General features: G+C 46.0%; 1 protein-coding gene across 2 annotated transcripts in view; it reads right to left on the bottom strand.

Annotated features, from left to right (window-relative positions):
* Positions 1-12,506, bottom strand: part of ADGRA1 (adhesion G protein-coupled receptor A1) — a 1,508,265-nt gene that overhangs the window by 26,329 nt on the left and 1,469,430 nt on the right. Inside the window, exon 21 of one of the 2 annotated variants that reach the window (XR_011024435.1) lies at positions 5,284-5,379. The exons of the other annotated variant lie outside the window; for it this stretch is intronic. The gene's annotated coding sequence lies outside the window, so the exon portion shown is untranslated. Of the gene's footprint in view, positions 1-5,283; positions 5,380-12,506 lie in introns of those variants that run through there. 2 annotated transcript variants of the gene reach the window in all.

The following is a 12,506-nucleotide window of genomic DNA, read 5'->3' on the forward strand; positions in this document are numbered from 1 at the left end:
TTGTTGTACCAGCAGTCACTGCATACCTGTTCACTGCACCTGTGTAACCGTACATTGTATTAGTCAAGTCAGTGCATACCTTTCACTTCATCCCCCCCAATATGGACAAAACAAAGGCAGAGCCAGAGGCAGGCCACCTGGCAGGTCTGTTCGAGGTTGCGCTGTCGTGATTTCGTGCGGCCCTCGACCATAGTACAGTGTTCAGAAGAAGGCACGTGCCATCAACCCCCAATATTCTCAGGACGTAGTTGACTATTTAACACAGAACACCTCATCTTTCTCAGCTTCCACACGGAAGCGTGACCTATCTTCCTCCTCCTGCTCTGATTCAATGCATGCAATGTGATTTCTGCCCTTAAAACGCTGCTTTGTGTCAAATCCAGATTTTCCCCCGGGACTTTTGGCATCTATCCAACTCATCCATGCAAAAACTCAGACGTTCGATCCCTTGAAACATCTTTTCCATCACTTTTGTGGCCAGCATAAATGTTTCTAGTTTTTAAAGTTCGCCTCCCCATTGAAGTCGATTGCGGTTCGCAAAAGTTTGCAAGTTCGCAAACTTTTTTGGAGGTTCGCGAACCCGGTTCGCAAACCTAAAATCGGAGGTTCGGGCCATCTCTAGTCCTGGGCAGCAGTGGTAGTCTCGAGGATGACACAGGAAGCGTCTGGAGGAACCAGAGGCTTCCCTCTTCATAGGTAAGTATCTTATTTTTTCCATTACTTTTATTGCGTGTTTGCTTTAAGGGATAAGGACAAAGAACTCTGCCCTCTCTGTGCATAGTGCCTTACTCCGAAGTGCAGAGGACTTTCTGCTGTGAAGCAAATGATTAACAGATAGGAAGTACAGAACATCATCTGTTTCCAAACTGAGGAAGGGGAGATGACGACATAGGATTTGCATACAAGACCGGTACTAAAAAATGTTAGAACAATGACCCACTAGAGCTCAATATAATTATCCTGTTTTTGAAAACGGACGAGACACCTATTAATACAGAAGACTTGCACTATGTTTGAATTCCATTAACACCCTATTAGTGTACTCTTGCTTCCTCGGATAGTATGCTTTTAAAGCAGACCTGAACTCAGAACTAGTGTTGGGCGAACACCTGGATGTTCGGGTTCGGGAAAGTTAGCCGAACATGGCCGCAATGTTCGGCATGTTCGGGCCGAACCCCGAACTCCCCGAACATCCCGCTTTTGGGGGCCCTATGGGGTCGCAGGCATAAGGGGGGAGCATGCCCCGATCGCGGGGGGGGGGGGGGGGGGCGGAAATTCCCCCCACCCCCTCCGCTAGCGCTCCCCCCTCTGCCCGCTTCCCCATACAAAAGTTTCAGGAAGTACCGGTCCGGTGGTAGTGGGTGGCTGGCAGTGGGCGGCACTGTGAAGTGAGTGACTGAGGAGGAGGAGTCCGGAGAGTGACGCGTTGAGGGAGGCCGGGCAGCGGGCGGTTCAGCAGTAGTACGGTACCGAACCCCCCCCGCGACCGGGGCATGCTCCCCCCTTATGCCTGCGACCCCATAGGGAGGCAGTATTCGGCCGAACAGGGCCCTGTTCGGCGGCCAATTAGTAGTTCGGGGCGAACCCGAACTTAAAAGGCCGAACACCATCAGGTGTTCGGCCGAACTCGAACATCACCCGAACAGGGTGATGTTCTGCAGAACCCGAACAGTGGCGAACACTGTTCGCCCAACACTACTCAGAACTTCCTCTCTGCTGATAAAAATCCTGCAATCAATCTGCAGTGTGTCTACCTACTGCTTTCATGGAAGCAGATCTAGGGTTAAAGTGAACCTTAAGCCAGAAAAAAATGAGTTTTACTCACCTGGGTCTTCTACCAGCCTCCTGCAGCAGTCCTGTGCCCTCACAGCCACTCACTAATCCTCTGGTCCCCCGCTGCCAGCTAGTTTAGTTTTTGCCGACAGGCCCATCAGGACTGGGCCCGCGTAGCTTTTTCCGCATTCCCGACTGTAATTAGCGCTATTGTGGGCCGCAACATGTACAAAAATACGCGTTGCCGCATATCTATGCGTGCGTAATGCGGCAACGCGTATTTCTGTACGCGTTGCGGCCCGCAATAGCGCTAATTACAGTCGGGAATGCGGAAAAAGCTACGCGTGGCCAGTCCTGACGGGCCTGTCGGCAAAAACGAAACTAGCTGGCAGCGGGGGACCAGAGGATGAGTGAGTGGCTGCGAGGGCACAGGACTGCTGCAGGGGGCTGGTAGAAGCCCCAGGTGAGTAAAACTCATTTTTTTTCTAGCTTAAGTGACTCTTTAACATCCTAATTACGAATTAACTGCTATGCCGATATTTCAGAGCTGACACAGCTGAGATCAAATTACACTTGTGACTAGCCACAGATGAGGGGGGATTAGACAGGCTAAACTCTCTAAATACATACAGGGTGGATTTCTTTATATTTTCCTTGCCAGAGTTCAGGCCCACTTTAAAAGTAAAACAAGCAGAAAGAGGCCTCTTGTCGCGGGCAAGATGGATGTCATGTGCAACATGGGCAAAATGATATTATGTGGACACGCTGTCAGAGTAATAAATGAGAGTCTATAGTTTACTAGTTTATCTTGCGACTCTAGGGCATAGCACTCCAAGTTACGGCTCTTACAATGTCATTTTTGTTAAAATTATCCCGGCGCGATTGCCTTTCGTGCCATTTCTCTCTCTGTTTTACCAAGGGACATCCTTCACCTCTTCTCATTCTTCTCCATTAGAAAGGGCCGGTCGCCATTTAATGATTGCCGTGCATATGAGATAGAAAATGTAATTTAGGTTGCCATTCTGCAACTGTTTACGTGTTCTGCTCAGAATGCCGATCACCCCTCCGTTCCCACAATGATTAGATTGTGATCGTGTTTTGATTCATCACTGTTTGCAGCGTATGTTGTTGCCATAGCAATCTGGGTCAACGCAACTTGACAGCTGGTACCTGCGTCTGTGTGATGAGATTATGATTGAAACATTTCCAATCAAATTTGTTTATCTGAAATGTTACTAGACTGCAGAGTGTCTTTTCTTCGTCGTGGAAATTAAACATCATATGCAAGAAGCATGTTGGAGATGACGCCACTGGCGTGTGAGGCGGTAGTCTGCATCCGAATGTGTTCAGAAGTACCGGATGAAAGTTTTCTAGCCTGGAAATGTACCAGGCAAGCCAGACTAAATAAACTATTTAAAGGAGATCCACTTTTAGTTAGAGAAAAAAAAATCAGAGCAACTTAAAGGACACCCGAAGCAAAAATAAACGAATAAAATAAACAATTGTATCTATCTTCCTTCTCCTAAAATGACTTTTTAAGATATTCCACAGTTTTATTTTATGTTTAAATCTACTTTTTAAGTCTTAACTGTTTTATTGTTTTTGCTCAATGACACATTCATTGAAGTATGCCAGAGCTAAAATCTATTAACTATTGACCCTTTTTTATCTCTTTCCAGCTCTCAGAAGCCATTTTTTGCTAGTAAAGTGTTTTATAGTTGGAATTTCTAATCAGTGAGGGTCACACTGTAGTCACTTTCTATCTAAGTCAGGACTGAGTCAGCCACTTACATCCCTAATATTTAAATCTTTCAGGCAGAGAAAAAAAAAAAAAAGGAACTCAGCATAGTTATTTGTATGCTAGGCATGTCTATCTCATGTCACAGGTCACCTCGGGTATCCTTTATCTTTATTGGCATTAACCACTAACCAGGCTCGGTGAAAAAAAAGATGCTAAGAGCGGTCATCCTGAGTTTGGCAGGGGTGACTGCCGGGAGATATAGGGAAGCAGCGTTTATGCACTTTGCAGTGGTAGTTGTAACTCCCCTCCCATGGATCCAAAGTAAAGTAGGCAGATCAGCCTGTCTAACTGACTCTTATTAGCAGCTGTAAATCAGAATACACAGCAATGCATTTCTTAGCAACTATATGTGGAATGAAGACTTTTCATTGTGTGTTGTGCAAGAGTTTGGGTCTATTATAAATTTGATTTCTATTTTTTTTAAGTACTATTCTGCTTGCTAGAAGCTGAAATTAAATCTTAAGTTTCTGATAAGATGAAAAACATAATTGAAAAAAATCAGGAGAAAGGTTTACTGTATAGGGGCCTTTTTTTCATACTCAACTTAGGAAATAATGCTGTAGTACATTACAGTAAAAAACACACTCAAAACAAGTTGTTTCTGGGCAACTTGTTTTGATTTAAACTTTTTTTTAGTATGTTTTAGTCACTGGGAACTGAGACAGTATTTTATCTAAAAAAAACCCTCCAAAACATATACATATATAAATAAAAAAAAAATTCTGAATTTTCTCACAGGTGATAGTTTCACACACTCATCAATAAGATACCTTATGAACCAAAAGCAAGCAGGAAAATATTCAAAACTAGCCGACCCGCTGCGTAGCATACGCCGCATAAGGGGGTAGCGGGCAGGAAGGGGGTATTGGGCACAGCGGCGGGGAGGGGGGTCGGACCCCCCCTCCCTCACCTGGGTCACCCATCTGCGCTCCCCTTCTAGGTGAAGTTGACAGCAGCCGTCGCTATTAGTAAGAGGCAGCGGGCGGTGATGACTCACCTCTTCCATGTTCCAGTGTGCATTCCACTGTCGTCACTTCCTGTCGTCACTTCCTGCAATGCCGTCCACTGTATTGTAAGTGGGCGGCATTGCAGGAAATGAGGACAGTGGAACGCACGCTGGAACACGGAAGAGGTGAGCCATCTCTGTTCGCTGCCTCTTACTAATAGCGGCGGCTAGAGGGGGTCCTACCCCCCTCCCCACCGCTGTGCCCAATACCCCCTTCCTGCCCGCTACTCCCTCCAGTTCGGCAGCAAGTCTAGGACCGGCCCTGGAGGCAGGGCGCTACTTCTTCTTCTTGCTTGGACCGGCCCCTTCTTCTGCTTGGACCGGCCCTGGGGGCAGAGCGATAACTCTTCTTCTTGCTCGAAGGTTGAGGCAATTTTATAGAGCAGATGAAAAATTATCTCCTAGGGGAAAAGTTATATGAATAGGGGTCCAGGTGACATAAATCATGAGAAAATTGTTGTGCATCATGGTCCAAGTCTAGAAATGTTGCCCTTGTACCACTGGAGACGTATCGGCTCCAAGGTAACGTGTGTAATGCTCCCAAATTATTAATAGCTGGAAATACTATTGCTGTGTGTGTTATTTTTTTTTACACAAAATTTAGAATGTCTAATTAGAAAAATTACTTTTAAAATGTTTATTTTCTTAGTAAAAACAAAACAAATAAGTTTATAAAATCCTTTCTTTAGCCTTCGATTCAGCAGATAGAATTTAATTCCAATGTTGGGTAAAGTAATCTCACAGCAACTCATAAACCAGTTGCCCAGAGGCTCTCATTTTCAGCTCTTACAAGATCCATCTGCTGGTTTTAAATGACAAACATAAAAAACTAAATCCTAAGTAAAATGTTGTTGGTCTACCGAAAAAAAAATCTACTACTAGTTATAAAGTAAATAAATATTAAACACTAATGATGATTCACTTTAAAGCTTATCTCTAATATTTATTTCCCAGCTGTGCTCATTAGCTCCTGCCCTTCGAACATGAAACTAACCGAAATCATTTTTAATACAAAGTCCCTGAAATACTTTTTTTAATAGTCATATTACTGATTGAATCCAGCACACAATGCTAAGCTTACAGTTGTGGCGAGAAGAATAGTTAAGGACAACAGACCCTAGTACACCCATTGTAGTGGCAATTGGATGTGCAAAGCATTATCCAGCTGACATTTTTCTCCAAAGATCACTATGAAGTCTTTAATTCAGCTGGAAAGTTATTATTCCTCTTGCTGTGGGCATACAATAACAACCAGCTGAAATCCTCAACAAATTACCATTACAGTATTGCCTAAAGTTAAGGTGGCCATACGCTTATAAACTAGATTCAATTATCAGATAGATCCCTACCAGATGAAATCTGGCAGGGTTCTATCTGATCTGCCATACATTAGGTACAGATATTAATAGATTTCAGCAGCATGAGATCCATTAAGAATCTATTGAACCACTGCGTTGCACTGATCAGTCAAATGCAGTACTATGGTCAGCCAACCTGCCTGCGATTGATATCTTCTGCCCAGAGCGATTGACTAATATTGGCCAAAAATCGATCTCGCAATCAATTGGGCTGCCTGTCGCATCGATTTCTAGCAGATTTGATCAAAATTGAGGAAAAATCGATGTGTATGGCCAGCTGAAGCCCGACTGAAGACGTTCAGTGATGCTTTTATATTTGGGATTGTCCTAAATCCTCTTAAGTTAAGAGGCCCATACTATTTCCCGGCGCTATACAGCAGATTCGATCACTGTAATCGAATCTGCTGTGAAATCGTTGCGCAAACATTGACCAAACGATCAATTTCCGCACTAAAACAATTGTTCCCGTCGATCTGTCCTCGTGGAAGATTTTGCTAGATTCCCGGAGGGTCGGGAGTGCGTCGACAGTGGCGTCTGAATGTCTGACGACCGACGCTAGCTGCCATACATTACCTGATCCGGCCGGCGCGTATCCCCGCTCTTCCTTCTCGGCTGGGCTCCGGCAGGCTTCACTTCTTCCTGTCCCGACAGGAAGTTTAAACAGTACAGCACCCTCTATTGGTTAAACTTCCCCCAACAGGAAGTAAAGTGAAGCTGGAGCCCAGAGCGGAGAAGAAGACAGCGGAGACCAGGGGACTTGGGCCAGCCGGATCATGTAACGTATGCGGGGGGGGGGGGGGGGGGTGAGGCGGTGGGTGTGGTAGCTCCACAGATTGTGAATCGGTTTCATAGTGAAATCGATTCAAAATCTGTTTGCAGTGTAGGCAGCCAATAGATTCCTCTTTGATCAGATTCGATCACAGAGGGATCTATCTGCTGGTCGATCTGGTGGCAATCGACCAGTGTATGGCCACCTTAAAGGGGCCCATACACTCAGCCGATTTTTGGCCGGGCGGATCACTCAGAAACAGCCTTATCAGTCCACTGACAGACTGTACACACGCTGTACTGTCTGCTGAAAACCCGCCCAGCGGGAGGTGACGGCCAGGGCCGGCCTTAGGTTTCACAGCGCCCTGAGCGTAACCAGGTTTTGGTGCCCCCCCCCCCCCATTCATCCTCTTTGCGTGTGAGCGCACCACACACATACACTAATGGGGGGGGGGGTGCTATCTGCTGCCTAAATTCACTAAAAGGGGATCTGCGACTGCAAGACCAGTAGCCTATATATGCTAAAGGGGGAATCTGCCTACATCTACAAGACTAGTAGCCTATATACACTAAGGGGGGGATCTACCATAGGTAGGTGCCCCAGTATAGGTTAGATAGGTAGCTGCCCCCAGTATAGATTAGATAGGTAGCTGCCCCCAGTATAGGTAAGATAGGTAGCTGCCCCCAGTATAGATTAGATAGGTAGCTGCCCCCAGTATAGGTTAGATAGGTAGCTTCCCCCCAGTATAGGTTAGATAGGTAGCTGCCCCCAGTATAAGTTAGATAGGTAGCTGCCCCCAGTATAGGTTAGATAGGTAGGTGCCCCAGTATAGGTTAGATAGGTAGCTGCCCCCAGTATAGATTAGATAGGTAGCTGCCCCCCAGTATAGGTTAGATAGGTAGGTGCCCCCAGTATTGGCTAGATAGGTAGCTCCCCCCAGTATAGATTAGATAGGTAGCTGCCCCCAGTATAGGTTAGATAGGTAGCTGCCCCCAGTATAGGTTAGATAGGTAGCTGCCCCCAGTATAGATTAGATAGGTAGCTGCCCCCCAGTATAGGTTAGATAGGTAGGTGCCCCAGTATAGATTAGATAGGTAGCTGCCCCCCAGTATAGGTTAGATAGGTAGGTGCCCCCAGTATTGGCTAGATAGGTAGCTGCCCCCAGTATAGATTAGATAGGTAGGTGCCCCCCCCCCCCCAAATTAGGTTACATAGGTAGCTGCCCCCAGTATAGGTTAGATAGGCAGGTGCCCCCAGTATAGGTTAGATAGGTAGGTGCCCCCCCTCATAGTGGAGGGGGAGCCGCGGGGAGGGCAGCCCAACCTCTCCCTCCCTTCCTCTCCGGGCCACCCTCCGTGCACCCCCCTCCGATGCGGATTGCAGCAGTGAGAACAACAACTCACCTTCCTGGTTCCGATCGCCGGCGCCTCTCACTTGCCGCTGGTCTCCTCTTCTACAGTTACTGATAAACACTAAACTTCCTGTGAAGCAGGAAGTTTAGTGTCTAATATCAGTGACTGTAGAAGAGGAGACCAGCGGCAAGTGAGAGGCGCCGGCGATCGGAACCAGGAAGGTGAGTTGTTGTTCTCACTGCTGCAATCCGCATCGGAGGGGGGTGCACGGAGGGTGGCCCGGAGAGGAAGGGAGGGAGAGGTCGGGCTGCCCTCCCCGCGGCTCCCCCTACATCACGGTGGCCACACGGGGTTTGCCAACTTTGCCCCCAAATCACCCCCAGCAGTGGCACCAGGGGGCGGAGCGAGACGGACCCAGCCGGGGCCGCAGCTTCCGCCTTAAAACACAGGCGGCAGGAGCGCCCCCTGGAAGCCGGCGCCCTGAGCGATCGCACAGGTCGCTCAGGTCAAAGGCCGGCCCTGGTGACGGCGGACCCATTGTTACCTTTCATCAGACGTGTGTACGAGCCTTAAGGGCCTATTTCCACTACACGTGGATTCTGGATGCAAAAAGACTCCAATGAATGCCTACGGGAAATCTGTATCAGTAAAAATCGCATTTAGTGGAAACAAGCCCACAAGTATTCATTGGAGTCAGTTTTTTGCATCCAGAATCCGCGTGTAGTGGAAATAGGCCCTAACAATATGATAGGCTAAAAGGTTGCTTTCTGTATATATGCTCAGAGGGCAGTTGGCAGTTGGAAACAGCTGTTGTTTCTCACAATGCAACGAGGTTCAGAGACAGGATCCGTCAGGGCCATGACTGTGACATCACATTTGGGAGGGGTTTCAACACAGTATCAGCCACAGCAACGACCCCTGATGATCTAACCGAGAAAAGATAAAGATTTATGGTGGAAAAGGGGGTATTGGCTACTGATTGGGATTAAGTTACAATCCTGGGTTAATGTTCTTCTTAAGTGGACCTGAACTCTTGTCCAAGACAGAAGGAAAACATAGAGAAAGGAACCCTGTATGTAGAGAGTTTAGCCTTATTGCATCTCTAACTAATCACAACTGCAATTTGATCTCTCAGCTGTGTCAGCTGGCTGCCTTGGCAGAGCAGCTAATTTGTAAACACAGGATGTTAACCCTGTGTCTGCTTCCGGGAAAGAAGGAAGTAGACACACTGCAGATTTATTGCAGGATTTGTGTCAGCGGTAACAAAAAATGTTTTTATGTAAAGGTCGTTATGCTGTTGCTTATTTTTTAGAGCAGAGAGCAAATTCCGAGTTCAGGTCTGCCTTAAAGGGGTGCTGTGGAGTCCTGCAATAAACAAAAACAGACACTTACCTGGGGCTTCTATGAGCCCCCTGTAGCTGTCATGTCCCGCGCCGTCAGAAATGTTTTTCTTTAAAGCTTTGTACCGTATCTTTTAGAGCAGGGAGGAAGATCTGCGTTCAGGTCCTCTATAAAGGCAAGTGTTTAGCAAAGACAGAGTGCCCTACAAATGCACTACTGTGACTTCACTTCCTTTGTTCAGAGGTTAGGTAAGCAGGTGGTCAGACAGAAGAAAGAAAATACTCGTACAGCAATTTCTGCCCGGCCTCTCAGGACACAAAATTGCCCTAATTCTCTGACTGGAATTACACTTTACCTCTCAGCATTACCTCATGAGGCTGGAAGGCCGCTGTGTCTCCTATTACACAGGAGACAAATAACTTGGCTAAAACCGAGCGTCCTTTACGTTATTATTGAATTGAACAGTGTCATTTTATGCCTGACTAGCATGTAATAGAAATCCGCATTACTCCGTACCACGCCAAAACAATAAGCGGGAGAAATGATGCAGTGCTTTTAGCAATTTGCCAGACAACATTTCACTAAGCACTGCCTGTACCTGGGAGGTCAGCCGGGCCACATGTTGGAAAGAGCATGTCATGGATTCCACATGCGATCCATACATCATTATTTCCACTTGTCAGGAACCATACAAGTGTCACCAGCACTGGTATTTGTAGAAAAGGCCCTGCTGCAACCAAAGTCGCCCCTGTAAAAGGTGACAGCGCTGATCTTAGCAACCTCTCCATTTGTTAAACTTGGTTTTAATCCACAAAACTCCTACTTCATAGGCTTATATTTTCCAGTCGTTATTTTGTATATTTGCTGAGGTATTGTGTATTAATGATGAATCACCTCTGATTTGGGATCATTCATATGGCTGTATCCGTTTGGCCCTGCTTACTCTTTTCATACATGATCTGTATACCAAAAGGCTGTCAGCATCATTCTGTGACTGCTAACCATTGCTGCTTATGCATAGTGCAGTTCACGTTATGTTCAGCAATGCATGTAGGGAAACTAAGAAAAAAGCTTATGGTTTCTATGCATTATGAAAAACAGAACCACAAAGTAGCTACTAGCTAGCAGGGAAAACATAGTAAGCAGAGCAACCCCCCCAAAAAAATCTTATTTAAAGGACCATTTCCAGCAAAACATTATCACTTTTAAAATACTGTACATACATATAAAATATAAATTTGCCTTCTTAAAACACGATTCTCGATTATTCAGGTTGGAGTGAGCTTCTGAGGTGTCCCACAATGCATCACTGCTGAATATGCAAATCATCTTTTTGATATTCCTGATAGCTATACACACCTACAGAACCGCTGGTATGCAATGATGTGTCAGCTTGTTAATTGTACAGAGCCATAATAATCCATCATGCATACAGACTATTTCAGATTGGTTGATCCTCTTCACCACAGGGCATGGATTAATGTGGCTCTACCACATCCAAAGCTCCACCTACCACCCGCAGGAAGCTCACCCCACCCCTCCCTCCCCCAGCACCAACACTGACCTCTCCCAGCACCCTCACTGACCTCTACCTCCCCCAGCACCAACACTGACCTCTCCCAGCACCCTCACTGACCTCTACCTCCTGCAGCACCAACACTGTGTGCCTCTGTGTCCCGACACCACCACCGTGGTGGGTCTATAGCCCCCCTGAAAGTAGTGACAATATTTGTCACCATCTCGGAGGGCAATGAGAGGAGAGGGATTCCATGCTCAATGTACCCACTAGGGGGCAGCTCTCTCTCCCTGGCTGTGCCCCCTGCTGCTCCCCCACCTCCCTGTGCGCTGGGAGAGAGATATACCTCTTTCCTTCCAGCGTCGTGACCCAGCGGTCACAAAAGTGAAAGTGGGCCCTAGCAAGCTTCAGGAGTGGTGGAGAGCAGCGTGGATGGCGACAATTTTAAAATCAATTTTCTCAAAAACGATAAGGTATTTTTGAAAAAAAAATTGCCCCATATTCCCACTGTTCTACTTAACATATCTGAGAAATTTGGTGTTTATATGATGTAAGGGGGCTTTGCTATTAACCTCCAAAGTTGGCGGTTTTTAATCACAAATACTTTTTTTCATTTGAAACTTTACAATTTATTTTCTCAAAAACTGTAAGGTCTTTTTGAAAAACATACAATTTTCGTGATTGTAGCATGTATGGGGGCTTTGCTATTAACATTAAAGTCAAATCCGTGATCCATGTAATCACAGCTAAAATCCGAGTTGAATTCGGAGCTCTGATTCAAATCCAGATCACGATCACGGCATATCCGGATTTACGATTCTGGTGTGGCTGGATTTACTCTAATTCGTGATTGGGGGATATCCGAGCATTACTACTTGTTGATAAATGATCATTCCCCAATTTACCTGACTATTATTTGGTACCTTGTTGCACAAAGGAAGTTGCAGGGCATGCTGGGTTGTCCTTTTTTGCTTCTCTACTTTCCCCTCAGACTTAAAAAGGAACTTCAGCCTAAACAAACATACTGTCATTAAGTTTCATTAGTTATGTTAATAATATAGATAGGTAATATAATCTCTTACCCGCCCTGTTTTAAAATAACAGGCAAAGGTTAGTGATTTCATGAGGGCAGCCATCTTTTTGGTTGAAAGGAGGTGACAGAGAGCATGAGACACAGTTCCAACTGACTTGTGTCCTGATCACCCCTCCCAGCTGCGCATGCTAGGCTTTAAATCTCAAATTCAAAATGTAAAAAAACAAATATGCGGCAAAACAGCAGACGAAGAACAACAATCAAAAATCGCATCATGGTTTGCACAGCATCAGGGGAAAAATGCCCAGGCCTATTTCTTTGATGGGGCGGAGCTTAGCTTCTGTGCAGCTAAAAATGAGCCTTGGGTAAGAAAAACAAAATTCTGATGCTTTGAAATAGTTAAAGAAACACCAAGCCTTTTTCAGTGCTGCTGAGTAGATTTTTAGTGTGGAGGTTCACTTTAACGAATGCAGCCTGATTGGCTGAAGCCTCTTTTTCCCGCCTGGTTTTCCCCTCCCACACCTCTGTTCCTCTCCGATTGGCCAATAATTATCATG

Source organism: Hyperolius riggenbachi, chromosome 10, assembly GCF_040937935.1.
Source record: "Hyperolius riggenbachi isolate aHypRig1 chromosome 10, aHypRig1.pri, whole genome shotgun sequence".
Classification (NCBI taxonomy): domain Eukaryota; kingdom Metazoa; phylum Chordata; class Amphibia; order Anura; family Hyperoliidae; genus Hyperolius; species Hyperolius riggenbachi.